Source organism: Ursus maritimus, unplaced genomic scaffold (genome assembly GCF_017311325.1).
Source record: "Ursus maritimus isolate PB19 unplaced genomic scaffold, ASM1731132v1 scaffold_18, whole genome shotgun sequence".
NCBI classification, from domain to species: domain Eukaryota; kingdom Metazoa; phylum Chordata; class Mammalia; order Carnivora; family Ursidae; genus Ursus; species Ursus maritimus.
This window is the reverse complement of record NW_024424230.1, coordinates 4,362,949-4,390,786: the sequence shown is the minus strand read 5'-3', so window position 1 is coordinate 4,390,786 and position 27,838 is coordinate 4,362,949. Positions and strand designations below refer to the sequence as shown.

At 43.0% G+C, this 27,838-nt stretch overlaps 1 protein-coding gene across 1 annotated transcript in view; it reads left to right on the top strand.

Annotated features, from left to right (window-relative positions):
- The window catches only part of ZNF407 (zinc finger protein 407), a 442,536-nt gene continuing 414,698 nt past the window's right edge, over nucleotides 1–27,838 (top strand). The window contains exon 1 of the mRNA XM_040632437.1: nucleotides 1–1,286. The gene's annotated coding sequence lies outside the window, so the exon portion shown is untranslated. The remainder of the gene's footprint in view (nucleotides 1,287–27,838) is intronic.

Genomic DNA, 27,838 nt, shown 5'->3' with positions numbered 1-27,838 from the left:
CACCCAGGTGCCCCTCTAAAAGATATTAAAAAATGTTATCATCACCTAAATATTCACAGTTTTAAAAAAGAATTGAGCTGGGCTTGACCTTGAGAGATGATTTGGTTTAGAAAGCCTTTCACCATGAATCATAAGGCCATAATTTTAAAATCCCATTTGATTAAAATTATCTAAATACAAATTATTTAACAAGTGTCCCTAGCCAACAGTATCTTCACAGTCTGACCCCAAGAGGGGATCCCTGCCCATTGCTTTATACAACGTCTCTGCCATTGCATTTTGCAAGCTGTGGTCTTCTTGCCAGATTTTGAGTTTCCAAAGCTAGGGTTCTAAACTGGAGGTCTGTGTATGGTCCTGTCCAGGGGTGGGAGGGGGCTGTGACTACTGCATCCAGGTCATGCTTGCTTTCTAACAATCTTTATGCCGTGCCCTTAACGTTTTTAAAAGAGGCCAGTACGGGAACGTTTTAAACACCAAGTGCTTTTCAGCTTTTCCTGCCAAACTGGAGAACCCACATTCAGCGTCTTTGCCTCGCCGTTAGTGTTGGAATTCCGCTCGTGGCTTCCTAGAGCCTGAGACTCCGAGAAACCCTCTGGAGTCACCCGAGTTTTCTTCCGAAGTTGGAGCTGCGCACGCACCCAGCACAGCACAAACCCCTTGCCCCTTGAGAAAAGGGCCGCACAGGCGCCGGGCGCCCATCGGACCCGGCCAAGATAGAGGACGGCCGGCCCGCGCAGGCCCGGGCCGCGTCCGTGTCCCCCGCGCCGCCCTCGGGGCCCGTTATGGCGAGGAGGCGGAGTGGGGAAGGTTGGGATAGGGAGGAGGCAGGACCGGCCCGGAGGTTCCCGCTTTGGGACCCTTTGGAAATCTCAGCGGGCCCTCCTGGACAGACACGGCGGGACTTGCAGGCTGACACGCAACTCCCCCTTGTTTAGATTGACTCCTTTAGCCTTCCGTTTTCCTCTCCGGGGGACGGGTGGGACTTCCGGTTTTATCTGAGTGGCTTCCGGCAAGAGCTGATGGACTGAAAACAAGGCTGCACACGGGTCGGCCGGCCATGCGAGGCAGAAACAGGGGACCCGATGTAGGTTTCGCTAAACCAGTTCCGGGATCCTGTTTTTAGGTCGTGGTGTCCGACGCTCAGTCCACCACGGTGTCGACCTGGGAACCGCCGGAAGTCGCTCAAAGGAAAGACAGGAAGTCCCTCCCCTTCCTCCCAGAGGGAAGACGGTGAGCCGGAGGAGTCAGTCAGAGGGGCGAGCAGGAGCGATTCCGTCGGCAAACAGGTAAGTTATTCTCTGGCCGGGGCGGGGGGTTTGGAGGCGGGGACCGTCCAGCGTCAGCGCAGGGCCTGGGGGCGGTGGCTTGAGGGCCCGGGCCCGGGCGGCTAGGCGCCGGGAGCCCCGCCAGGGCCCTTCGCTCTTCCTCCTCCCCCCTCCCCCCGCCTCCGCCCCTCCCCGCTCGCCGGTCCCTCCCGACGCCGCCCAGCCTCGCCCGGCACACGCCCGCCGCCCGCGGCCTGGCCGCGCCCGGCCTCCGCTCCCGCCCTCCCCCGCTCGCTGCGCGGCACCCTGCGGCCGGGCTCGCGCGGCTGGCTGGGCCTCGGCTTCCCCGCAGGGCCGGCTGTCAGCAGCCCTGCACGCAGTGGGGGGCTTCTTACCGCCCGGCTTGCCCCAGCGCGGAGCCGCGGAGGTGTCGTTTTATAGTGAGGGCGGTGGTTTCCTCCTCCGCCCGCCCACTCCCAGGTCACCCCCAGATGCACTGATGCGCCGCTGCCACCCGCGCCTCCTTCCGTTAAGGACGCTGGGCGGGCGGCGGCCCCCAACGCTGGTGACCGAGTGCAGCGCGACTTCCAAGTGGAGGGTCCTGGCCCCTCGGGGTCAGCCGCTGTGGACACCAGGGGGGAGGCCCGGGGCTGCGGCGCACCGCTATTTGCAGCTGCGGGTTTTGCCCGGTAGATACCCACCTCTTCCCAGCCAGAGAGCACGTCCTGAGTGTGCTAGCCCGCTTTCTGGAGATCAGTCTGGTGGAGGTGGGTCCAGGAGATACTGACCCCTGTCGGTTGTGTTGTTTTGAATAGCCCTTCTATTTCATTGGGGAGTTCAGGAATAGGAAGGGCATCTTGGCAAGGTTAGCGTCCACTGACACACGTGTAGGATTTCTTTATTTTATAGGTAGTCATAGCCGTGATGGTGACTGCCTTATAACTTTGCAGCCACTGCTGGTTTAGTCACATTATGCACCTGTTCTGCGGTGAGGAGTTAGGTCCAGTTGGAACACCGTACAGGGAAGGGCACTGACATATTGATTAGAACATCATTTCTAACGTATACTCTTTATGCTTCGTTTAGCACAGCAAACTTGTTTCCTTTTTACCAGTTAAAACCCAGATTAAATAATGTGACCAAAGTTAACGTCAGAATTCAAATCTCATGTGTTCGTTACTCATTCTTCAAGTTTGTTACCCTCGAGATGACTAACTCCTGTTGGCATGTCTGATAAACACTAAGGCAACGTTCTCCAGTAGCTGATGTCTTCCTGCATCATCTGTAAGGCAGGTGTGATTGTCGCTGGTAACAGCTGCCACTGGTGCCTTTTAAAAACTGTATTTTGGAATAATTTCAGATTTACAGACAAGCTGCTAGGTAGGACAGAGTTCCATTGGTATTTAGCAAAGTGAAGTGGCTCCACTCGAGCAAACACTGGTCCCTGCTTATTTCCAGACACTGCTCTAGGTGCTGGAGTTAGTAACGCAGGGCATGATTTCAGGATCTGCTTGAGGAGGCAGATACAGAAACATACAATGCGTTTTGCTAAATGCTAACATGGAGATGCACAGAGCAAATGATGTGGGACTGCCTTGGGAAGCAGTAGTGAGGGCTTGCAGGATACAGGGTTTAGTTTAGGGCTCAAGAATTAGTGGGCATTCATTTGCTTGATGGGACATTTCTCCCAACATTGACTTTAATTAGGGTCCTGTTGTTAGAGGAGAATTCTCTGACCTTTATAAATTAGGAGAATTCTCTGACCTTTATAATTCTCAAAGAAGGGGTTTGTGTGACGGGTTTCTCAGGTATCAGTGGTGAGAAGAATCCCTGTTCATGAATCCACGAGAGCGTCGAATCCTAACCACTAGACCACCAGGGACTGTCATAAATCCATGAATAGGAGAAGAAATTAAGCTGTGTTTCTTATGCAGTAATGGAGGTGTCTAGATCTATACATTTTGAAGTTCTTTGTTTTCAAACTTGTTAAATACTTCTTGTGGTCAGATCACACGTGTTCTTTGTGCAAGCATGGAGGCATAGTTCTGAACTATATCCTGGTGTGTTAGATCCCCACACCAGTGGGGACATTTGAGTGAGTGTCTTAGCTCGGCTGCTATAACAAAATAGGATACCCTGGAGAATTGAAACCACAGACATTTACTTCTCAAAGGTCTGAACATGAAGTCCAGGATCAAGGTGCTGGTTCCTGGTGAGGACTCTTCCTGGCTTACAGATGGCCCCTTTCTTGCTGTGTCCTCACATGGCAGAGAGAGAACTCAGGACTCTCTTCCCCTGCTTGTAAGGACATTGATTCATCTTCTCTCTGCCATGTGAGGACACAGCAAGAAAGGGGCCATCTGTAAGCCAGGAAGAGTCCTCACCAGGAACCAGCACCTTGATCCTGGACTTCATGTTCAGACCTTTGAGAAGTAAATGTCTGTGGTTTCAATTCTTGGAGACCCTACCCTCATGATCTCATTTAATCTAATTACCTCTCAAAGGTCACACCTGCAAATACCATCACATTGGGGATTAGGGATTTCACATGAATTGTGGGGGAGGACACAATTCAGTCTATAGAAGCTGGGTTTCTTGGAGATTTTGTTATGTGGAATTCCTCTTGTACACATTTGTTCTAAAACTAAATAGGAATCTGTAAAATCAGCATTTGTATTGCTTTTGCTAAAGCAAACACAATTTTATCTAAATAAGGGATTGTGTGTGTGTATATATTTATATTTATGTGTATATATATATATATTTTTTTTTTTTTTAAGAAAGAGAGAGGAAGCACACAAATGCAAGTGGGGGGGGGTGGGGCAGAGGGAGAGAGAATCCTGAAGCAGACTCCCCACTGAACACGGAGCCAAGTTAGGACTTCTTCCCAGGAGCCTGAGATAATTACCTGAGCCAAAGTCAAGAGTCAGTAGCTTAATGGACTGAGCCAGCCAAGCACCCCTTATTTTAGATATATTAAATATGATTCAGAGACCGGTTGAGGAAGAGAAGAAATTTTAATTGTTTCATTTTGATGGAAGAGAAAGATGTGGTGAAATACTTTTCACTTTTTGGCCTTATAGAAGGGACTGCATTTCTAGATTGATCAAATCTTGGTCTAAGGAGTATGGCAGTGATCTGTTTCAGTTCTCTGGTCGTCCTGTAAGGAGGCTGAGCCCCCACAGAAGCTGAGTAATCTGTCTCAGAGATTAGTGGCAGAGCTGGGATTAGAAACAGGCTTCCTGATTTCTAGGCCAGTCTTTCTGCTTCCATCAGTGGTTCTCAAAGTTAAGGTGCTCCAGAGTCACCTGGGGAGCTTGTTGAAACACAGATGCTCAGCATCCCCTGGAGCCTCTGACTCAGCAGGTCTGGACTGAGGCTGAGAATTTGCACTGCTGATAAGCTCCTCCCAGGTGCCTTTGAAGTTGCCAGCGCTGAGATCACACTTTGAGAACCCTGCCGTACGCCATGTTGCCTTTGATCTCTTAGGAGAGTAAGTAAGCTCCATGGGTTTATACCAGCGTAACCTTTTCCCTGGTACTCAGAGAATTGGGCGGTTTAATTTTGTATTACAAACAGCAGTGCACCCAAAACAGAACGATTAAATGGAAAAAAAAAAAAAGGACTAGAAATATAGTGTTTCTTGGAGAGAGTCATTTTGGCATTTCCAACGATAATTTTTGGAGATAATTCTAGAGGTCAAAACCACTTATTATTGAAGGGGATTCACGTGAGCTGTGAGGGTCCTCCGTCTTATTGACATTTGCACTAAAAAGGGTGTCTGGATTAATTGCTAGGTTGTATAGGAGTGAAAAAATCACTGCCAGTTTTGTTACTTTATGCTTTTCTCTGTTGTGTTCTAAAATGTTCATTTCTTATATATCAAAATATTATCAGGCCCTAGCACAGTTACATGGCCATAGTAGATGTTAAATAAATGTAAGCTGAATTGAATTAAGAAAAGATTAAAGGGGAAAATAAAATAGAACATTTATCTGGAGAGATTTCAGTGCCCTAGGAAAATTACTGTATTTTCTACATTATCACAATTACAGGCTTTTATAGAATAATTACAATTTATCCCAGCGTAAGCCTTATTTGCAAATATTGGGATTTTTAAGCACAATTTTGGAGGTGTAGCCTGTTTTTATGTTACAGTTAATGAGTGATTCATCTCATACTTTTATGTATCATTCATCTGAAATGATTTGTAAATCCTTACACTTTGAAATAATTTGAGAATTACAAAAAAATTGCTAAAATAGTTCAGAGTGTTCCTGTATACCTTTCAACCAGCATCACTTTATTAACTTCTTAGGCATCCATAGTGCAATTACCGAAACAGACAGTTGATACAATTAATCTTAAGACTTTGAGGTTCACCGCCATGTCCTTTTCCTGGTCCAGGATCCAATCCAGTATCCCACATTGCATTACGGTGTTCGGTCTCCTTAGTCTCTTCCAGTCTGTGACAGTTCCTATTGACTTTCTTTATTTTCTTATGACCTTTATACATTTGAAGAGTGCTGGTCAGTTATTTTGTAGAATGTCCCTTGTTTTGGATTTGTCTGATGTCCTTTCATGATTAAATTGAAGGTGAAGTCTCATTTGGGGACCTACATGACGCAGATATGTCTTAACCACTGGTGAATGTTAACTTTGATCTCTTGGTTGAGGTAGTGTGTGATACCTGTGCTTTAAAGTTAAAAATTTTCCCTTTGAAATTAAGGACTCTCATCACTTCACTGATTTTTGGTGCAGAAGTTTAAAAGAAACGAGAGACTATGGACTCTGAGAAACAAACTGAGGGCTTCAGAGGGGAGGGGGGTGGGGGAATGGGATAGGCTGGTGATGGGTAGTAAGGAGGGCACGTATTGCATGGTGCACTGGGTGTTATACGCAACTAATGAATCCTCGAACTTTATATCAGAAACCAGGGATGTACTGTATGGTGACTAACATAATATAATAAAAAAATATTATTTAAAAAAAAAAGTTTAAAAGAAATGAACCTATAATGTCAGAATCCTTTGAGCCTGGTCCCAATTGTGAGATATTTCTTATCTCGGGAGGCTTTATATTATTTGTTAGACACAAACATAGCAGGGAAAGGGAAAAGTGTAGGCTCTTAGAAGAATGATTATTTGCTCAAGAACTTGTACTTGATCTTGGTCAATCTCAGTTTTGAATTGGCAGGAATGGAAGCTGTTTGTCTCAGTTCTTTTGCTGTGGTTCTGCCATTCTCACGTTTGTCTTCCAGTGTATGACTTTCCATAACTACACTGCATTTCTTAAAATTCTCCCTAGAGTCTTTTTGTGGAAGATAGATACACTTCAGTTCGTCACAAGGCATTTGCTCTAAGTATTCTCCTGCTTACCAGCACTCCATGGAGCTGGGTGCATGTGTTCTCTTTGATGCTGGATATATTACACATGCACACCTATAAACTGTCTGTGTTCAAAATGCGCGTGCCTTTACTATCCCAACCAAAATAACTTGAAGTTATGTATCTGGTCTGTCTCCCTACAAAGCTTGCAAGCTCCTTGGATTCAGGGAAAAGATCTCTTGTTTACCAGTGACTTGCTTGGTACCTGGCACACACAAGGCACTTGATAAATATTTATGAATAAATGAATATTTATATGTGCATTTTGTTCACTGCTTTTGTTAGTTACTGGAATACTATGAACATCTTTTCCCATTAACATACTGTGTAATCTGCACTGTGTTCCAGTGTATGGACGTGCTCTAGCCCATCCTGCATCATTGGATATTAGGTTGTTTATAATTTTTGTATGATAAAGAGTTTCATGCTGAATATCCTTAAATACATATTTTGTCCAGTTATTTCCTGTAGAGTCATTGATAGCCCAAAGAATATACCTATCATAAGGCTATACACACACACACACACACACACACACACGTTACTATATATACAGTATATATAATATACCAATTGTAAGGCTATATACACACACACACATATGTATATGTGTATACACACACATGTGTAGGGGTGTGTGTGTGTGTGTGTGTGTGTGTGCTTGCGTGGAGAGAGAGCGCAAAATTAACTTCGAGAAAGGTGCGTAGATTTATATCCCAACCGGTCCTATTGAGAATTAGAGTTTGCCCACACTTTCTCCAGTGCTTAATTCTCTATATTTTTAGAAAGAGACTACATTGAGTTTTGGGGATTTTTTAAAGGATTCTTCCTGGGGTGTGCTGGGTTGGGGATCATAGTCTAATTTGCTAATCACTTTTCATCTTTTCATGTTGAAAATTTTCAGATTTTTGTTTGCCTCGTGAGAGAGCAGAATAAATCTCAATGAAGAAGTGAGCGGTTAACACCTAATCAGTATTTCACTTGGGGAACTTTTTGTATCCTCCCAAAAGTTATAGTTGGCTGTGGGCTGTGAGTGTGGCCTTTACCAAACCGGAAACTTCTTGAGAGTGGGATACATTTCTGAATCACAGCATTCAAAAAAGTCAGCTATAGGCCAATTAAAGGCTTCAGTACAGCAAAACTGTGAAAGTTATAGAAGGCAAGGTAGGACAATAGTTGTAGGGCTCTGGTATAGGGAAGGGGCTCTACAACAAATCACAGAAGGTGCGGGCCACAAAGGAAAAGATTGGTACGTTTGACGGTATTAACACTGATAACTTGTGTTTATTAAAATAAACCATCAAGTAAGTGAACAGACAGGTCACAAATGAGAGTAGGTATTTTCAGTGCATATATATATTTATTGAATTTATATATATATATATATATATCTGGTAAAAGATTAGTATCCAGAAAGGTAAACGGCAAATCAGTAATAATAGAAAAATGGGCAAAGGACCCCAGTAGGCATCTCACAAAAGAGTAATCCCGAATGCAAAGATTTTCAACTTAATTAGTAATTAGGGAAAGGCAAATTAGGATGAAAAAGATAGATAATTTCACACACATTAGGTTGACAACAGTGTAAAAATCTGACAGTATCTGTTTGGGAGGTAGGAAACAACTGGAGTGCTCACACACAACTGGTAGGAGTCTAACTTGGTACATTAATTTTGGAATTATCTAGCAAAGTTAGAGATGCATGTACCCTTTGACCCAGTAATTCCATTTTTAAGTCTTTATCCTAGAGCAGTGCTTCTAACTTGTGTTTCCAGAATTTCATGGGAACCTTGTTTGTGGATTTTGGGCCTTACCCTGGACCTACTGAATCAGACTTGGGGATGGGGCCACTTAACAAGCTCTTCAGGTGATTGCGTGCATGCTAAAATTGGCAAACCCCTGCCCTGGAGAAAGTCCTGTACTTGAGTGCCTGGCGACATGTACAAGAATGCTCACAGTTGTACTGGTAAAAGAAAACTGGAACCAGTGTCCATCACAAGAGAATGGATAAATTGTATTATACTCCTATAGTGAAGGACTATACAGTAGTGAAATGGAATGGAGTTTAGCTGCATGCGTCACCAAGGTAAGTGTCAGGAACGTCATCTGGGGGAAGAAAAGATACTTCCGGAAGAATGGATATAATATTTTTCCTTTTTTTTTTTTAAGTTTAGAAATTTGCAAAACAAAATTGCATGATTGCATTTGCAATCAAATGCACAGATTTGATAAAGTAATAAAACAGGTAAGTTACAAACACAAGGTTCATGTTAACAGATGGCTCTGTAAGAGGGAAGGTGATGAGGGCACCAAGAAACTGCAAACATAAAGATTTCATTTTCTTCAACTGTGATCTGTTTCCAGGGCTTTCTTTTATGGTGCTAAATTCCTTGCACATATTAAAATTATTTTTTGTGTCTACGAAATATTTAAAACACAAACATTTATGTTTGTTTCTTTTCTCTTTGCAAAGTCTGTGAAAGGGACTATTCACTTTGTATGAAAAAGATAGGATGGGGTGATTGTGGTAAAGATGGTGTTTTTGCAGGATTAGGGTATAAAATTACTTTCAGGAGTAGAGATTTCAAAAAGAAAATTGGTTTCCATGATAGTAATTGTTAATACTTGCTGAGTGCTTACTAGGTGCCAAGCACATTATGTGCTAAGTACTCTGTTGAGGACTGAACCTCCAGTGAACCTGTGGGGGCCAGTGACACCACTACAGAGAAGGAAAGGTGCCTGTGGGCACGCAGGTGAAAGTAGTAGAGGCTGTCTGATCTGAAACACCCTGTAGACAAGGTCTGAGCAAGAAGACGATCCGACAAAACAGTAATGACTGAGTGTTGGAGTTACGAGGTAAAAAAAAGTAAAAGTCACAATGGGGGTGTAGAAGACTGGTAAAGCCTTTGTTCACCTCATTTGCGAAGTTACTTTGTCTTAGGTTTGTTTTTAAACCAATGTACATGACTTTATCATTCCAGCAGATGACAAGTCCCTAAAGCTGAAAAAGTCATTGTATTCTGTTCTAGTTCTAAGGGTTGCACCGTCCAGGTCATTAGAAAGTGGTATTATGCCAGAGGACTTGTGAAATCATACTTCTTTGCTTGAGCAATTGGTTGCTAAAAAGGGAACTTTTGGGAAATCTACCTTTTCCTATTTTTTTTTTAACCTTTGATAATTTTTTTTGAGTGTCATATTTATCCCATATTATGAGGACTTTTTCTTAAACGTTGCTTGTACTGAAAACCTTATTTAAAGCCATCATAGTATGACAGTCACTCCTTGAAATTAACAAGTAGAGGAAAAATAAAAATGTGGTTCTAGAAGCCCTAAGTCAAATTATATATCCTATGGAACCAAATAGCACTACTATTTTTGTTTGATATTCAGAGTTCTAAAACTGTCTAAACCAGGAGACCTGTCAAACATCTGTAATTATATCATGTCATACTTTCTAGCAAAGTCAGCCCCTCATGAAAAAGTTGACAGCCCATGAGAGTCCTTCCGTAGCGGGGATGTCTGCATTTCAGACACATGTAGTGCTTGTCAGAGATCCCTTATGGGCAAATGGAGAACACGGGCCTCTTACAACCCTCTCACAGTAGATGGTTCAGCGTTTCTAGTTTCTGCTGCATTTTGCTAAAGCTACATGATCTCAGTCTTAACTCTCAGTGCCCATCAATGTGTTCGATGTTCACGCTTCTCTTTTATTTTCTCTTATATGCTGTGCTTTTTGTTCCATAAAAACAAACAACAAAATAGTATTAAATAAAAACAAGTAAGGTAATAAGAAGCCTAGTTGGGAAAAGGGAAAAGACACTGTATAACACAATTGGAGTTAATACCAGTGTAATCATCCAGTGTAACCAAAGTCCAGCGTTCTTGTCAGTTACTAAATATAGTGGAAACTTGGTGTTTTAATCTAGAAGAAGCAATAAATTACTGTTTTTGAAGTGTACAACTCACTTACAATTTCTGCTGGATTGTGAATTATAGATCAGAATTTGATATATAATTATTGGATCAGTTATAGAATGAGGAGTCATAGTTATGGGAGTACATATAATTATAAAGCCATTAGAATTTAAACTAAGGTGGTAATGTACTTTTAAAAATAGCTTAGGAAATTTAGATCGTTAGGAGAGGTAGTAGAAATTATTGTCTTTCAAAAAATGAGATCAAATGGTTTTCATTAAGAATCTTCTGGGTCCATCATGTGGTTTCGCATATGGGTGGTATTTAACACCCTAGGCTTTCAGGGTGATATAGGTTGAGGCAGTGTTTGCTAAAGGGGACATTGTGGCAAATGATGACGTAGGTAAATGGTCTGGGGGGCGGGTGCTCTCTGTGTGGTGGCCAGTTTAGTACAGCGCGTTTACTCTCCTTCCTGGCTCAGCTTGCTTGCTCCCCTCTCTTTCCTCTTCCTCTGTGCCTCAGCTCCACGTCCTGTAAGTACGTCTGAAGTTTGTATTGCTTTTTGAAGGTAGGAGGGTCTTTGATCCAGTAGGTCCCAAGTCTGGCTCATCACAGTCGCCCAGGGAGCTCTTTAAAACTAGACTTTTGTCCCTACCCCAGACTGTCTGTCTGTCTTTCGTTCTTCTTTAGAGAGCACCCGAGCACACAGGAGGGGGAGGGGGAGGAGCAGAGGGAGAGAGCGAGAGAGAATCCCAAGCAGACTCCAAGCCCAGCACGAGCCCCACGCGGAGCCCGACGCAGAGCTCCCATCTCATGACCTTGAGATCATGACCTGAGCTGAAATCAAGAGTCCCACATTTAACTGACAAGCCACCAGGCGCCCCTGGACGTTCTTTTTTTTTTTTTTTTTTTAAGATTTTATTTATGTGACAGACAGCCAGTGAGAGAGGGAACACAGCAGGGGAGTGGGAGAGGAAGAAGCAGGCTCCCAGCAGAGGAGCCCGAAGTGGGACTCGATTCCGGAACGCCGGGATCACGCCCTGAGCCAAAGGCAGACGCTTAACGACTGCGCCACCCAGGCGCCCCATGGACGTTCTTAATCAGAACATCTCCGTGGGTAGGATCAACGTGGGTTCAGGTTTTGATGTTTAGGTGAATTGTCAGTGATTGATGCCATCTGTAATTTCCTTGTTACAAATGTGGAAGTAATAGCTGCAGGTATGCTCTTCGGGGCTAGTTGCATTTCTCAGAGGTTTTTGGAAGTCTTGTAAGGACTGAGAGCTTCCTTAGTGGTGTCATGAGAAACGATATGATAATTTGGGGGTTGGTGTGTGGTAGAGGGGGCTGGCTTCCCACCTAAATCCGCCAGTTTTTCGCTCCCATGAGATGGAGCTGCAGGGCTCCAGGTCACATTTTCCTGACTCTCTGGCCGGAAGCAAGTATGAGTCAAGTGGTAGAAGCCACTTTTCAGTCAGGCTTTTAAGAAGCCACTCTGCTGCCTCTTCCGTGCTCCTTTGCTTCAGCTGGATGGGAATGAGGAAGCTCTAAGGCAGGCCTTGAAGGTGGAGGGAGCCAGGGTTCCAGAACCAGCCAGGACCTGACTGCCTGCAGAGCAGGACACCTGCCTCGGGAGGTTTCCGAGGGCGAGATGCAAACCGCTGCATTTGCCTTTGAGCCATTTTTAAGTGCACTTATTGTAGTAGTGGAGGTGTTAGGGCAGTAACTTCTTGTTGGGGGGGTTCCAGCTGCTATATCCACAGGGAAGGAAAAGCAGGTTGTGAAGACGCAGAAACTTAGTATCCTGTCCTTATCCTTCTCCACAGATAGAATCCTGTGATCTGTTCCTCGGAATGTGGAAGCGTGACATTACCGAGTTGGGGTGTTTTATCATTCTGCCCTATTTTCTTAGAGGTGGGATCTGAAGGAGGCTGCACCCACGTGTGAAGCGCCCTGAATGGCCCCGGTGAGACCACCCAGGAAGGGCTGCCAGCCGCGGGAGGGGGCTGATTACCAGAGCATAAGCATTCTCAGGGCTGAGAATTCCTACCGATTTTTACTGATTTCTTAGAATTTAGATATTTTTAAAAAATTAGTGAATGAATTAGATGTATGTGATGCAGAGTTTTTCAGGTGTTAAGTCATTCACCTACTTCATTGTTTTTGCTATTTTTTTTTTTAAAGATTTTATTTATTTATTTGACAGAGATAGAGACAGCCAGCGAGAGAGGGAACACAAGCAGGGGGAGTGGGAGAGGAAGAAGCAGGCTCATAGCAGAGGAGCCTCACGTGGGGCTCGATCCCGTAACGCCAGGATCACGTCCTGAGCCGAAGGCAGACGCTTAACTGCTGTGCCACCCAGGCACCCCTGTTTTTGCTATTTTTATACTGTAGTATTTTAATCTCAAATTTATTCTAACGTGGCCTTGTCATAAGAAACGGTGTATTAGTATATGTGGAGTCCTAGGTTGGTCCTGTGTTTTTTCCTATACACAGTTGAATAATACATACTTATTTAAAAATCCTTGCTTGTGGTATATGACTTTATTTTAAATGCCATTAGTGATATTTCTGTCCCCCTTGGGAAATATTGTTCGCGTGAGAAACACTATATTTTAGTCACTTCAGTGCTTCATCCATAAAGTTTGAATAGAAATAAACACAGTCACATGGAAACTAGCAGACACACTATGTCTGTTGGGGCTTGGGCCGCAGCATTTTCCTATTGAGAAGGTTCGTGTTCTGTTTGCTTAATGTTGCATTTGTTGTCACTGAGGGATAACCAAAACAGCGTGTCTCAGCCACTCCTCGCAAATGGCGTGAGCCCTTCAGAAGCGACTGAGTGTGGAAGGAGGGGGAGATCTTTGAAAACACTGAATCTGTGGCAGAGAAAGCACGTGACGGTGACCCTGCCCCGAGCGCACAGAGGGTAGCAAGGCTTGAAAGGAGCAGGGAAGCACCACTAGATCACTGCTTTAATTATTTCGGGTGTGTGAGGAAAGAAGGGTGGTGGGGAAATTATTCACCTGTCCCCCTTCTTCTCCTTCCAGTCGCCCATATTCTTTTGTTCACTGAAGCATTTGTAAGGTGCCACCATGGGGACCTTCTGCGCACTGTTGGCAGGGGAGGGTGCTTTGTTGGAGGGGTGACTGCCATCCTTGTAACTGAGGAGGTACCCCAAGCACGTCTTCACTCCCGTCTCAGATGGTTCTAGAACTTACCTAAGATGCTGCACTTGTACATCATTTATGTTTTAACCTCTTCGATCATTTTGGTAGTTTGTCTCCTGGTGTACAAATTAATACTTTAAGTTTGTTAGAATATCTGTCTTTTAAGTTGAGAGGCGCTTCTTAATTCACGTGTTCCAGAATTTTGTAGAGTCTTATGCAGTATGGACACTGAGCAAACTGAAGCTTAGCCTTTTTGATTTTCCTTTTGAAGAGTCTTAATTTGTATATAGTCCAGTTTTCTCTCCTGACTTTCTTTACCCATATTTTATTTTTTTTATTTTTGAATTCATTAACACCCATATCAGCAGGCAGGATAAATACAAGCAGGCAAAAAAAAAAAAAGGAAAGATGATAGAATTTCAGATGAGTTTACTTTCGTAATTTGTACCACATCAGGTAAAACAAAGGAAGTGTGTTAAAATAGTCTAAGAACAGTCATTCAAATGAGGTTTGGAGGTTATTTAACCTTCCCTCACTTGTAACAATTAGTTGAGAGTGAGATGTGAGAGACGCAGAGGCTTAGTGAGAAGCAGCAAAATGGAAGTCAGAAGAATTCAGAGGGAAACTTGAAAATGGAAATGCAGTTTTAGTAGGTGAGCACTATGGAAAAGGGGTAAGAAAGTGACAGAAGCATGAGAGCACTGTGTGACGAATGGCAAGAAACCTGCAGAGAGAACCTTCTAGCGCCATGAAGGAGTCTGCAGGCGTGTAGGGTTGCCAACGGCTCCTAGTCACAGAGACTCAGACTAGATGACGCGTCAGAGCTCGGGTGTCCACGGACAAAGATGGAAGCAGTGCTGACCTGACATACGGGCGCAGGAAGTCTTGTGATGCCTCTTAGCCGTGGGTTCTCGCACCGTGCCTCTGCCAGCTCACTGACGTGCGTGCCAGCTTGTGTCCTCTTGCCTGGGGCGCGAGGAGGCTTTCTGTATTGTACATAGCTGGTTGATACCATTGAAATTTTGTAACATGAACACACAGTAACCAGCTTTGCCAGGAGTAGGAAAAATGCCCTCGTCCTCCTCTGAAGTATGCATTCTGTGGGCGTTGGCGTCTCCCAGGACTTCTTAAGGCTGGTGTGGAAACTACAGTGGACAGGAATTGACAGAAAGATGCCAACAAATAGGCCCCCCCCCCCATGGCAAAGAAGTTAAAGCTGCACAGAGACACAGCTGTACTAGGAAGGATATGATTTGCAGGAGGCCCTCGATTGGAGGTCAAGTGTTTTGGATTCCCAGGAGTCTAAATGGGAGCTGCTAGTTACTGTGTAGACTAAGGGTTTTGTCAAGTCTAAACAGTCCCCTTTGTGATTTTTAAGGAGCTTTATATTCTTTTGACCCCCGACAGTTACTGGAGTCTGTGTAAGCCAACTCCGTGAAGCCAGCTCACCTTTTGTTGTTGCTGTTTTATTTTACTTTTTATTTGGAGATAATTTGGAGAGCGTGTATACTCTCTCCTTACACATGTGTACACTTACACTTTTTTCCTGAACCTTTGGAGAGTAAATTTAGGTATCATGACCCTTTACCCATAAATCCTTCAGTGTCTATTTTCCAGAAGTAAGGATATTCCTGTATATAATTAAAGTATTTAATTTTATAAATGTACATTGGTACTTATATTGGGGTTCTCCAGAGACACAGAACCCATGGCATATTAAATATAGAAATATAAAACATGATATTTGGGGCACCTGGGTGGCTCAGTCGTTAAGCATCTGCCTTCGGCTCAGGGCGTGATCCCGGCTTTCTGGGATCGAGCCCAGAATCGGGCTCCCTGTTCCGCTGGGAGCCTGCTTCTTCCTCTCCCACTCCCCCTGCTTGTGTTCCTTCTCTTGCTGGCTGTTTCTCTGTCAAATAAATAAATAAAATCTTTAAAACAAACAAAAAACCATGAGATTAATTATAGGAACTGGCATGAGGGCACTGTTGGGTTTGGGAAGACCTCTTCCACTGACAAAGACGTATGAGAATTTAGGCACTCAGTATCCCCAGCTTTATCAGGGTCTTCCTGCATGTCCCCATCCCAGCATTGAGGGCCTGGGTCCTTCCCAGTTAGTGCCCTCAGAGTAACAGTGCACCCTGCGAGGGTGGGCATTCAGCTTGCTTTCTGATTTAGCCAATCTCGGAAGGATGTTCCGCATCTGATAGGCAGCACTTTCAGCTCTAAAGCTGGAGGAGATCAGGCTTTCCTCCAGCACACCTGGAAGCTCTCAGGTCATTTATGCTGTACTTTGACTCCCTGAGCTCATCATTTTCTTTCATCATTTTGTCCAGCAACGTTAGGGCCAACCGACCAGTCATTACATTCCTTGGTTTTCTAGAAATGTTAGTGTCTGTATGTCACTTAGCTCTTGGATTCATGTAAGTGGTTGATTAGGAGTATCCAGTGCAGATATTTTGTGTATCTGTAATCAGTTCTCATCATAGACCAAATAGAAGTGCTCTCTTAATGCTGAAAACAGAGTCATTAGCATCTTTTAATCTAATCAGATTAGGGAGCCAATTCTAGAAATCCCAAAACCAAGTCAGAAAACTTTTCCTTAATATTCTCCTCTGGAGCTTCCAGGCGCAGAAATCTGTCAGGAGTCTTCAGGGAAACAGAGTGGGCTTCGTGTGCAGGTGTGGGTGCGGACGAGCAGCTGTGTTACAGGGGTTGGCTGCCGTGACTTCCTGGACGAAGAGCCACAGTCTGCCTTCTGCAGGCGGGAGACAGACCCGTTGCTGATGAAAGCCCAAGAACCGGCGTGTGAAGGCAGGAGAAGATGGATGTCCCAGCTCAAGCTAAAACAAAAAACAAATTTGCGCTTCGTCCGTCTCTTTGTTCTATTTAGGCCCCAGGCAGATAGGGCGACGCCCACCTACATTGGTGAGGATGATCTTTACTCAGTCTGTTCGTTCAGAGGCTTGTCCCTTCCAGAAATACCCTCACAGACACACCCAGATGTAATGTTTACCAGCTCTCTGGTCATCCCTTAACCTAGTTAGTTAACACATACAGTTAATCATCACAGTCCTTTTCGTCAGTTGACCTAAACTGTCCTTACTAGCATTTTTTCCTGCCATCACAGGATCCAGCCTGAGAACAGGCATTGCATTTCATTGTCCTGTCTCCTTTGCCTACTTGAATCTGGAATGTTTCCATAGTCTTTGTCTTTTATGACGTTGACATTGGTGAAGATGTAGTCCTCCCCACTTTTTTTTTTTTTCTTTAAATAAAGTATTCCTCACTTTGTGTTTGTCTACAGTTGCCTCTTGTTTTACTGCACGGTTTGCATTCTCAGCTGCGTGGATGCATGGGTGTCCTGTCCTTCGAAGGGGGTCTGTCTGGAGGCATACCATGTCTGTCTGCACTTCCTTGAGGATGCTAATTTTTATCGCCCCCTCCAAAGTGTTTCTGATTTATCCACCAATTACTGAGGTTTTTTTTTTATTCTTCCCTTGCAATTGATAAGCAGTTGCTTAATCACTGTTTAAACATTCTGCATATCAAAATTATCCCCCCTAGATTTAGCATCCATTGATGATTCTTTCCTGAGGCAGTCTTTGCCAGTATGATTTTCTCTTTCCTTCCCTCTTTCCATATTGACCATTTGGCCCTCAGCATCCTAGTACACACAGAGCCTTCTTGTGCCCATCGGTTCATCCATCAGCCTGTCTCCCAACTATCAATATGGACTTATCCATTCCTGTGTCTAATGGTGCTTAATTATTTGGTGCTCCAGTTGTCCCAGATTTGGCCAGTGGGAGCCCCTTCCAGTTGACTCCTGTGTCTTTGTCACATCTTTTTTTTTTTTTTTTAAAGCATTTCTCCACTTTTTGACATAATAAATAAAATGCTCCAGGCTCATCTTGTACACCTACCTAGTCCCAGCCATAGAATCTGCCATTTCTTGAGGCTGCCAGATTCCTTTTAGTGGGGATGGTGTTGGAGGCCAAGATCTGGGTGCCAAAGGTGTGTTAATTGTTGCCGCCCACCTCCCTCCATTCTTGTCAGCTTGAGGTCCCTGAGTGTTTCACCAAACATCCCCCATAACTCTCCTTTTATTTATTTTGATTCTGAGCTTAGTCCAAGAACCACAATCATGAATGTATTTCTGTCTTAGGGCTTCTCTTCTTTTCTCGAGGGTGGTCATCAGTTTCCATTACTTCAGCCATATGTAGAGACTTTTTTTACAGCGTCCCTGTCAGTCTTCCCCCCAAAGTAATATATTTTAGAAACTATAGGAAAATGTCAGAAAGAAGAGAAAAAGTTACCTATAATTTTGCCACCCAGAAGAAAAAAAACTATTAACTTTGGTCTATAAATGGACTTGGTTAGAACCACGTCCATTTTAAAAATTGAATACTGAAGGCTTTTCTCCTTTCTAAATATACTTTCTTAGCACTCACATCTTTGATACCTAATAATTTATATTCCAAACGTCTTGAGGCTTGATAGTTTTATATCGTGTGTTAGCTTATTGACATTTGGAATTACAGTGTTTTCCAGATTTCTTCCCAAATTAGCAGTTTCAGTTGTCTTTCCCTGTAGTTCTGTGATGAAGCATTGTACCAATCCCCCGCTCTTCCCAGTGGACCTGATGAAGGGGTCCCGCCAAGAAGTCTGGAACGTGTCTCTAGATGTGTTTTTGTTATATTTCTCCCAGATTCGCCATTTGGAAATCCCCTTTTTCTTCCTATTTTTCTGCTGGAATGAAAACAAAAATCCATACCCAAGAGTACGTTTTCTATTGGTTGAGTGCTGAGCGGTTCCTTGCTGTCACCGAGGGGTTTTCTCCTCGAATGTGGTGCTCTTACTCCTTCTCTCCCCTTCTGACCCGGGACTCTGAGGCTCAGGGTCAGTGGTTGCCATGCATCCTACAGCCTATTGTTGTAGCCGTTGGGATGAAAACAAAGGCTTCCTTCCTTGCACTTTAATGTTCTTTTTCACTAGTGTTTAAAATTTTCAGAGTAAATGTATTACGTGTTTCTTTTTATTCTCCTCCTTCTCTTTCCTCAGCTTTCATATGCTGTGTGCTTCATGCTCTTGCCTTTTGAAAAAGATAAAAGGCAAATTTGAGCAAAGTATACTAACTTTTATCATGGAATGCTTTTTTAATGGCTGTATTATAAATTCTTGAAAATAAAGGGTCTAATGGAAACACTTAATGAGAAAGTATAGGGGCTCTATCACATGTACCTCCCCCCCTTTTTTAGTGAATAGACCGTTTAAACTAAATTAAGTAAAGGATATAAATTCTGTTGTTTCAGTTTTAATATTTCATGACTGATTTTATAGATGAAATTATATTTTACAATAAATAGGAAGAAGAATTTATACAGCCTGTTCTATTTGATGTGAAACAGCAAATCCCATTTCTCTGTAGTTGTAAAGAAAATTCATTATAATGTCTTTAGTTGTAAGAGATGGTTTCATTGTGATTAGTTACATTGATAATAAAACAACCTTTTCAAATGGCATAAGATATCAAGGATCCTATGTGTCTGCTTTTAATGGCATTGAACTTTTTCATTCTCTACTCAGAGTCTTCATTCTCTTCTTTTATCCTGTTTTCCTGTTCCAATAAAAATTGTATTTCTTTAAAATAAATTTCAAAAAATTAGATGGAAATACTAACAAGCATTGATTTTAAAAAATGCTTTTTGAAAGATATATTAAATTTTAACTTTTTGTGTAAAATATTTCTGACTGCAAAAGCTGCATTTGTCAGAGGTGGTTGATATAAGATTGTCATAAAATTAACTTTATTACTGGATCAATTTACTATATTTGGAAAATAGTACTTGAAGTATAGGAAGATTAAAAACAATAAAAAAAGAAATAGGCAGGAAAGGCGGCTGAGCTACTTTTACAGTTTATTTTTGTCCCATGATTTGTTGTTTTATGTTGCTTTTAATACATTTTTGTGAGTAGTGTTGGAAAGGTGGAAATCTTTGGTAATGAAAGGGATGATGGTCTTTTTATTCTGTTGTGGTCACCATGGCTGATCCATATTAGTATGGTATTTTCGTGATCGTTTTAACTCTATCTTAGGCACTAAGCATATATTCTAATTTTTAACTTGCAGGCAAAAGTGAATTGGATATTGGAAATAAAACATGGGTGTATCTGGAATAGAAGCAAAATTCTGTTTTGACTTGAGTGGAGAATTTTTTTTCCATCGGATAGTTTTACTTTACTCGTACCATTTGGGTCAGGGAGCACATAGTTTGGGCCTGCTTGTCTTCAGTGAGTCCTTGGACTCTGGCCAGGGACGGTTCTTTGTTGGGATTAAGCTAAACATGGTACATGAGATACTTTGGAGTTGGAACTTAATCAGGTACCAGGAGTCCTGTGGCCACAGGGCCCCAGGCCTCCTGAGCTTGCATGCGTCCTGCTGGGGGAAGGAGGGAGTCACATGGTCTGTGACTGTACACGTGTTCGTCATGTGGGCCGCCTCATCAGATTTGGGGACTATTAGGAGTGTAGGCTGCTACCATTTCCGAGCCTAGCTGGAAAGGACCTCATGGCCACCGTTAGTTCTGGGGCAGGTGGCTTGCTAAACAATTCCAGGGGCCTCTACAAGTGAACATCTTCATCCAAAATGAGCAGGTTTTTCAGGAACCATTTAGACATTTCTTTTATCCCATACAAATCTAAATTTAAAACTCTACCTCATCTCTTTATTAGTTAGCTCTTTAATAACTCTTGATTTTATTATATCAGTTTTTCATTGTAAGCTGTATCAGATCTGGTTTTGGTAGTGGAAGAGGTATAAATGTAAATGTCAGCTGATGAAAGTGCTAAAATCTTCTTAGGAGAAGTGTGATAGGAGTTGTGCTCTTGATATGCATTTCAAACTGTATTTCAGTGAACACGTACTGATCTGTGGACCTTAATCTTACTGTGCTGGCACAGAGAATTCTTGTTAAAGGTTGGAGCACATAGGAAAGGAAATGTATATAAAATATACATGAAGGAGGGTGAAATTGAGCCATATCTATTCTTGCCAAGGGGTACAGGAGAGAAGGGCATTCTGTTAGTTCTCTGTCTCTACGTAAGCCGTTAAGTCGAAGCTCAGGGGCTTAAAGCAACAGGCATCTGTTACCTCCTGGTTTCTGTGGGTCAGGAAGGTTCTGACTCCAGGTTTCTCCTGTGGTCAGGCTTTTGTGGGGATAGTAGTCATCTGCAGTCCGGCCTGGGGCTGGAGGAGCTGCTCACCAGCTGGCAGGAGCCCCTTGTTCCTCTCTGGCACTTGGTAGGAGCCTAGACTCTTGCTCTGTGGGCCTCCTCACACAGAGGCTGCATGAATGTCCTCACAACAGGCAGGCCAGAGAGGGGGCACGCAGAAAGCTCGTGCCTTTTATGACCTGGTCTCTGGAGTTAGATACCCTCACTTCCACTCTTTTCTTCCCTTAAAGCAGGTCAGCAAGACTAGCCCACACTGAGGGGAGAGAACTAGGTTTCTTCCTTTGAAAGGAGTGTCAGAGAATCTGTGGACTCATTTAAAACCACCACAGACCTTTTCCTGGCTGGGGAAATGGACGTGCCTACAAACTTACTACCTAGGAATGCACTGTGGCCTGTTCTCTGGACTACGAGGACGTGGGTTTTCTTGGACTGAAGTGTTCATGCACTGGTCGGATGGTGAATAAGCCACGACTATGTACACATCTATCCCTAGTGGTCACGTTGTCTCTGGTGTTATCTAGTGAATGGTTTTTAGGGTGTTACATTATACCTTGTTGTCATGGAAGAGTTCATTCAACTTATAAGCATTTTCATAGAAAAGTGATTTTTTTCTTTGTAGGATCAGATACTTAATATTTTGTGGTCTCTGTTACAAATGGCAACTCCATATATGGATTTGGTGATACTTTGTTCAGTTAGGTGATAGTGTGTGGTAGATCTAATTGGAAGTGGCAGATGGAAGAAATCTGAGTAGTCCACTGGTTTCCATGTATTCCTGTCTCACTCACCTGTCACCTTTGCAGCTCATAATAGGCTTGTAGGAAGTCTTACCTGTTTTTCTCTGTCCTTCTGGGAGGAGAGAAGCCCTACTGTCAGATCTTAATGACTTCTGGAGTTCATCCTTTATTGAACTTCCCAAAGGGAAAGGACACAAGACCGTTGGGAGTTTTTATATATGCGTGTGTGTGCACCTGCCATGCTGCACCTCTGTGTCCCCTGCTGTGACTTTACTGTCAGCCTGGTGCCACCGTGGGCTAACTTCACACTGCTTGCACCACCAACTGGGGTGAGTGCAGGAGGGGGGAAGGGTGAGATGCCATGGGGGAAAGGCAGGGAGAGGTGGTTTCTAATGTGGGTGGCTTTGTCATACCAGCGAGAGTGTGTCTGTGAGCGTGTAAGAGAGAAAGTGAGCATGCGCGAGCTAGGGCTCGAGCTCACTTTACATGTACACATCAGAAAAGAGAAAAGGGACGAAGAGAGAAGTGAAAATGAGATTGGAACGAGTGCAAAATACAACCTGAGGGAGGAGCGTGAAGGGAGAGATTTCATGCCCGCTGCCCAGAGTAAAGATAGCATGTGAGATGGTTGAGTAGTTCCTGAAGTTCTTTCTTTAAAAGGCTGAAAGAAACTTCCTGTGAGCACTGGCCACCAGGTGTCATCAGAAGGCTGCTATTGATTTGTTTTATTTTGTTCTTAAAAAGTATATGAGTGTTAAAATTAAAAAAGAAAAGCATAGGAGTGTTTTGATTTCTCTCTTGCAACTTTTTAAAGAATTTTAAACCATAGAAGAGACTATTTTGGTTAGAGCAGGAACTTTCTTTCATGACGGATTCTTGGTGAGTTAATAATTTATAGGTGAGATTGAAGATGATAAAGTTACATGCAGCTTACTTGTTTCTTTGTCTTTTTAAGTCAAGGAACAACTGGTTGGGAATTTGGATGAGTACATACTATAAATGGAATTGCATATTTGAGAATCTTTGTGGTACAGTGAGGATGTGTGTTGAATGGTAATTGATGGATTCATATAAGAAACATATGCTTTAGGAAGATTGGTTTGATAATATATCCCGTTACTGTAGTGCAGACACGTCCTAGGTCTTCTGAATCTTTTTTTTTTTTTTTTAAAGATTTTATTTATTTATTTGACAGGGACAGCCAGCAGAGAGGGAACACAAGCAGGGGGAGTGGGAGAGGAAGAAGCAGTCTTCTAGCAGAGGAGCCTGATGTGGGGCTCGATCCCAGAATGCTGGGATCACGCCCTGAGCCGAAGGCAGCCGCTTAACAACTGCGCCACCCAGGCGCCCCTAGGTCTTCTGAATCTTGAAGCTTTACTCTGGGAGGATATCTGAGACTCATTTTCTTTCTTCACTGGTACCAGTACTTTGAGAAGAAACAGAGATTATGCCTTGACTTACTCTAAGGGTTGGCAGTGAGTCCCCTACCTGAGAAAATATAAGGTGCTTTCTGGTTGGCTTTCAGTAAATGTTTGTGGAGTGAATGAATGAAATTTGCCTCCAGAAGAATGAGCACTGAAACTATCCCAGTTGGGTGAGTTTTGGATTCTCTCCCCCATCTGCATTGGCAGTTTGGTGCTTGCTCTAATAATCTTTCTGTTGAAGACTCTTCTGTTTAATTTATATTAGCGTAAATGTTCTCATTCCTGTTTAATCCCCTGTAGATCACTGTAAGATATTTATTAAATCATCTTACACTCCTGCTTACCGACATCATTCTAGTTCTGGGCCCTGTAACTGGAAGTACTGAAAGGCATTCTTCCTGCAGTTTCTCTACCTGTGATATGTCCTGCATACTGAAAAATTTATCACCCTAAAGTAGTGCCGTGTTTTGGAGACTCCTCACTGGCGCTGCTGAATGAATTCCAACTTTCAGTTCAGAGCTTTGTGGGATGTGGTCTTGGTTGACCCTCTGCTTTTGTTTTCAGTTGCTGTGTCGTAGAATACCAGCACCATCGCTCTCCAGACTGCAGATGACAGTCTTGCGTGCTGGCATTGCGGGTGTTGTGTGGCTTTGCCTGATCCCTTTCTTCTCCTTGAGTTGTTTCGCTGTTTTACCTGCTCTGTCAAAAAAAAGAAAAAAAAAGCAGTTTTAGTTTACTCAAGAAATGATATTTCTGCCATTTTGGCCAAATAATCTGCTTGGAAGTATGATTCCTTGCTCATTTACACAGCAGTAGATCTCAATTCCTGTCACATGTGTTCACACGTGGCTTGTATTAGAGTCCCTTTTGTGTGTATGTCACATGGCTCCTAATAGAACAAGAGCCTGGTGGGGCAGAGAACGTGTTGGTAGCATCATAGTTCCCTTTATACAGTAGGCCCTCAGTATATATTTGTTGAATGTTCAGTGTTCTTTCCTGATAAAATGAGACATTGAATTATTTCATTACTTTAAAAAATCAATTGGGAGGTAACAGGTGTAGAAATATTTTCTCCTTTTGTTTTAAAATTTTTGGGGGGCATTAGGTAGAAGATAATAAGGGTTTCGTTATTTTGTGTGTGCATATTAATGCAGTTGTCACTCTTTCGTCTGAAAAAATGTAGTACGTTCCATCATTAGAACATTCATTCTGCATAGGTATACATGAGTCCTCCCTAAGTCAGTGTTTGTTCTGTACATATACTTCTTTTTTTTTTTTTTAAGATTTATTTATTTATTTATTTGACAGAGAGAGACAGTGAGAGAGGGAACACAAGCAAGAGGAGTGTGAGAGGGAGAAGCAGGCTTCCCGCCGAGCAGGGAGCCTGATGCAGGGCTTGATCCTAGGACCCCGGGATCATGACCTGAGCCGAAGGCAGATGCTTAATGGCTGAGCCACTCAGGCGCCCCTCTGTACCTATGCTTCTAAGGATGAAACTCCTGCTAGTGTCCACAGTGAGGGTAGTATAGTAGTGTGTCGTAACATTGTTGGAAGGGTAAGAGATGGTTGCACTCCTCATTGAAAGGAAGAAAATTCACACCATTTTAGACAAAACATTAAAAAATGTTAAACGTAAGTTACGTTATGGACATTTTCAAGCATGTACATATATAGATATATACAAAGTTGGTAGAATAGTAGATTGAATTTCCATGTAACTGTTACTCAGCATTAATCATTGTCAGCACATAGCCTTCACTATGCCCCTCTGCTGGACTGGACTGATTTGAAGTATATCTCAGACATTTTTCATTTTGCCTGTAAATACGTAGAGAAGAGACATTTCTTATATCACAGTGAGGTATTTGTTTGTTCTAGTACCTCATATGTGCTTGGAATTGTTCTAAGTTCTTGGGATGTAAGGTGGATAAAATAAACCATGCCCTTACTTTCTAGCATGGGGAGACAGAAAATAAACCAGACATACAGATAACCGGAACAGGAACAAAACTGATTTCATCAAAATTTAAAACTTTTGATTATCAAAAGGCATTAATAAATGGAAAAGGGAGAAAATATTTGTGAAACCTGTATCTGACAGGGGATTTATATTCAGAGCACATAAGCAGCTCCTCCGGCCCAATAATAAACTAGACAACCTGTGCAGGAAGTAGGCAGAAGGCTAGCGGACATTTCCTAGAGCGCGTAACGGAGTGTTCAGCACCGTCACTAGTCACCAGCGAAGCGCAGATTAGAGCCACACACACCTACCAGAATGACTTAAATTGAAGAGACTGACAGCATCAAATATTGGTGAGAATGTGCGGATCAGTCAGAATGCTTGATGTTGCTGGTGGCTGTGTAGGAAAATCAGGCAGATAGTTTCTTGTAAGATTAGCGTAGACATCTGCCCCTGCAGTCCAGCCTTACTACCCCGAGGTGTTTACACAAAAGGAATGAAAATATATGTTCGTAAAAAGACTTGTTTGAGAATATTCACAGTGGCTTTATCATACTAGCCGCAGAAGGGGAACAGCTCAGGTGTCCGTCCGCGGAGTTGTGGTGTACCCATAGGACTGAGCGCTGCTCTCACTGAAGTGGAGTGCATGCGCTGTGAGTACACGCAGCAGAAACATCGTGTTGAGCAAAGAAGGCCCACACCCCCCCCTTCCCCGCAAAAGGCCTATTTGATTCCATTTATATGAACTTCTGGGACAGGCGAGACTAATTCATTGCAGAAGAAGACTGGGCAATGGTTGCCTCAGGGAGGGGGAGTTACCCGGGATGAGTGTGAGGGGCAGGAGACAGTTTTCTGGGAAGATAGCATGATCTCTATCTTGATAGGGACACCCATGAGGGGCCCCTTGTAGGTCTCTGGGCTTCTCTTTCTGGTGCTTCTCCTCTCTCTGACTCGGCTACAGAGTCTAGCTGCCCCTCAACTCTACTGGGAGACCCCTGGGCTCTGTCTAGGATCCCTGTTATTATGCTGTGGCCTGGGTCCTTTCTCCAGGCTGTAAGCTGGGACTCCTCTTAATTTGTGTCTCATCTCTGATCACTGTCCTTTAGTTTCTGATGTCCAAAGTGTTATGCTGTTGTTTCATAGATTTTGTCTGTTTTTTTCTTTTTTAGTTGTTTCATGCATGAGAGTAAGTCCAATCCCTGTGACTCTTCTTGACTAGTAATAGGTGTTCTGGATTGGACAATTATGTCTATTAAAAAAATTGTCTTACTCTTTACAATGTAAGGCAGAGATTTTGTGTTGTTTGCTGTAATTCCAGTATCTACAACCAAGATTACTTGGCATATAGTAGGCATTCGGTGGCGTTTTTGGGATAGATGCATGATTCATTTCCCCCTCTCTGTTTACTCTTTAATTATGAATGTTGAATAGCAGAACCAATGCTGTATTTAAAGGAGCATTTTCTAAAGGGTCCTTTGGAACCACTGGTCTCTTGATTCTTTGTAAATAATGAGTTGTGTAATGAAATTGGTTTGGGAAATGCCTGTGTGCTGAGATATCCTATGGTAAAGAAACTTTGGTTCAAACCAGAGTTTCTTAAACATATTTGACCAGGGGTTGGTTTTTCCTGCTCAAACATCTATTAACCTCTTATTTAATTTACATTTTCTGGATCACATCCTGAGAAACCGTAAACATAAGTATAACAAAACTGTGTACGTTTATCTTTTTCACTCTTTTACAAGAATGGTATGCTCTGTTCTTACAGTGTAACACAGTAACGCACACAAGATGTTTTTGTTTGTAGATTATATACGACAGTTTATGTATTTTTAAGCAGCTTTATTGAGATATTCACATACCATACACGTTATGCATTTGAACTACAATTTAATGGATTTAAGTATATTCACAGACATGTGCAACCGTCAGAACATGTTCATCACCTCAGAAAGAAACCCTGTGTTCTTGAGCTCTCACCCCTTGTCTTGCTCCCATTCCCCAGCCCTAAGGAACCACTGACCCACTTTCTGTATCTATAGATGTGCCTATTCCCGACGTTTCCTGTGAAAGCAATCCTATGCTATGTGGTCTTTTGTAACTGGCTTCTTTCAGTTAGCGTTTCCAGGGTTCACGCATGCTGTGGCGTGTGTCAGTACTGCTCCTTTTTGTGGCTGAATATTCCATTGTGTGGATATGGGTGTACCTCATTTTGTTTTTCCATTAATCCGTTGATAAACATTTCGGTTGTTTCCACCTCCTGGCTGTTATGACTAATACTGCTGTAAACATTTGTGTACCAGTTTTCGCAAGGACATACGTTTTCACTTCTCTTGAGCGTGTACCTGAGTGTGGAATTGATGGGCTGTGTGGTAACTCCATGCTTAGTCATTTGAGGGACCACCAGACTCTTTTCCAAAGTGCCATCACCGTTCTCCATCCCCGCTGGCCTTTGTATGATTGTTCTGATGTCTCCACGTTCTTACCAACACTTGTTACTGTCTGACGTTTTGATTCTAGCCGTCCTAATGAGTAAATGGTACCACATAATGGTTTTGATTTGCATTTCTCTAATGGCTACTGATAGATAGAGTATGTTTTCATGTGCTTTTTGGCTGTTTGTGTATCTTCTTTGGAGAAATGTATAGTGAGCCCCTTTGTTCATTTAGAAATTGGTTCATCTTTTTATCTTTGAGTTGTAAGAGTTCACTGTATGTTCTAGATTAAGTCCTGTGTCAGGTATGTGATTT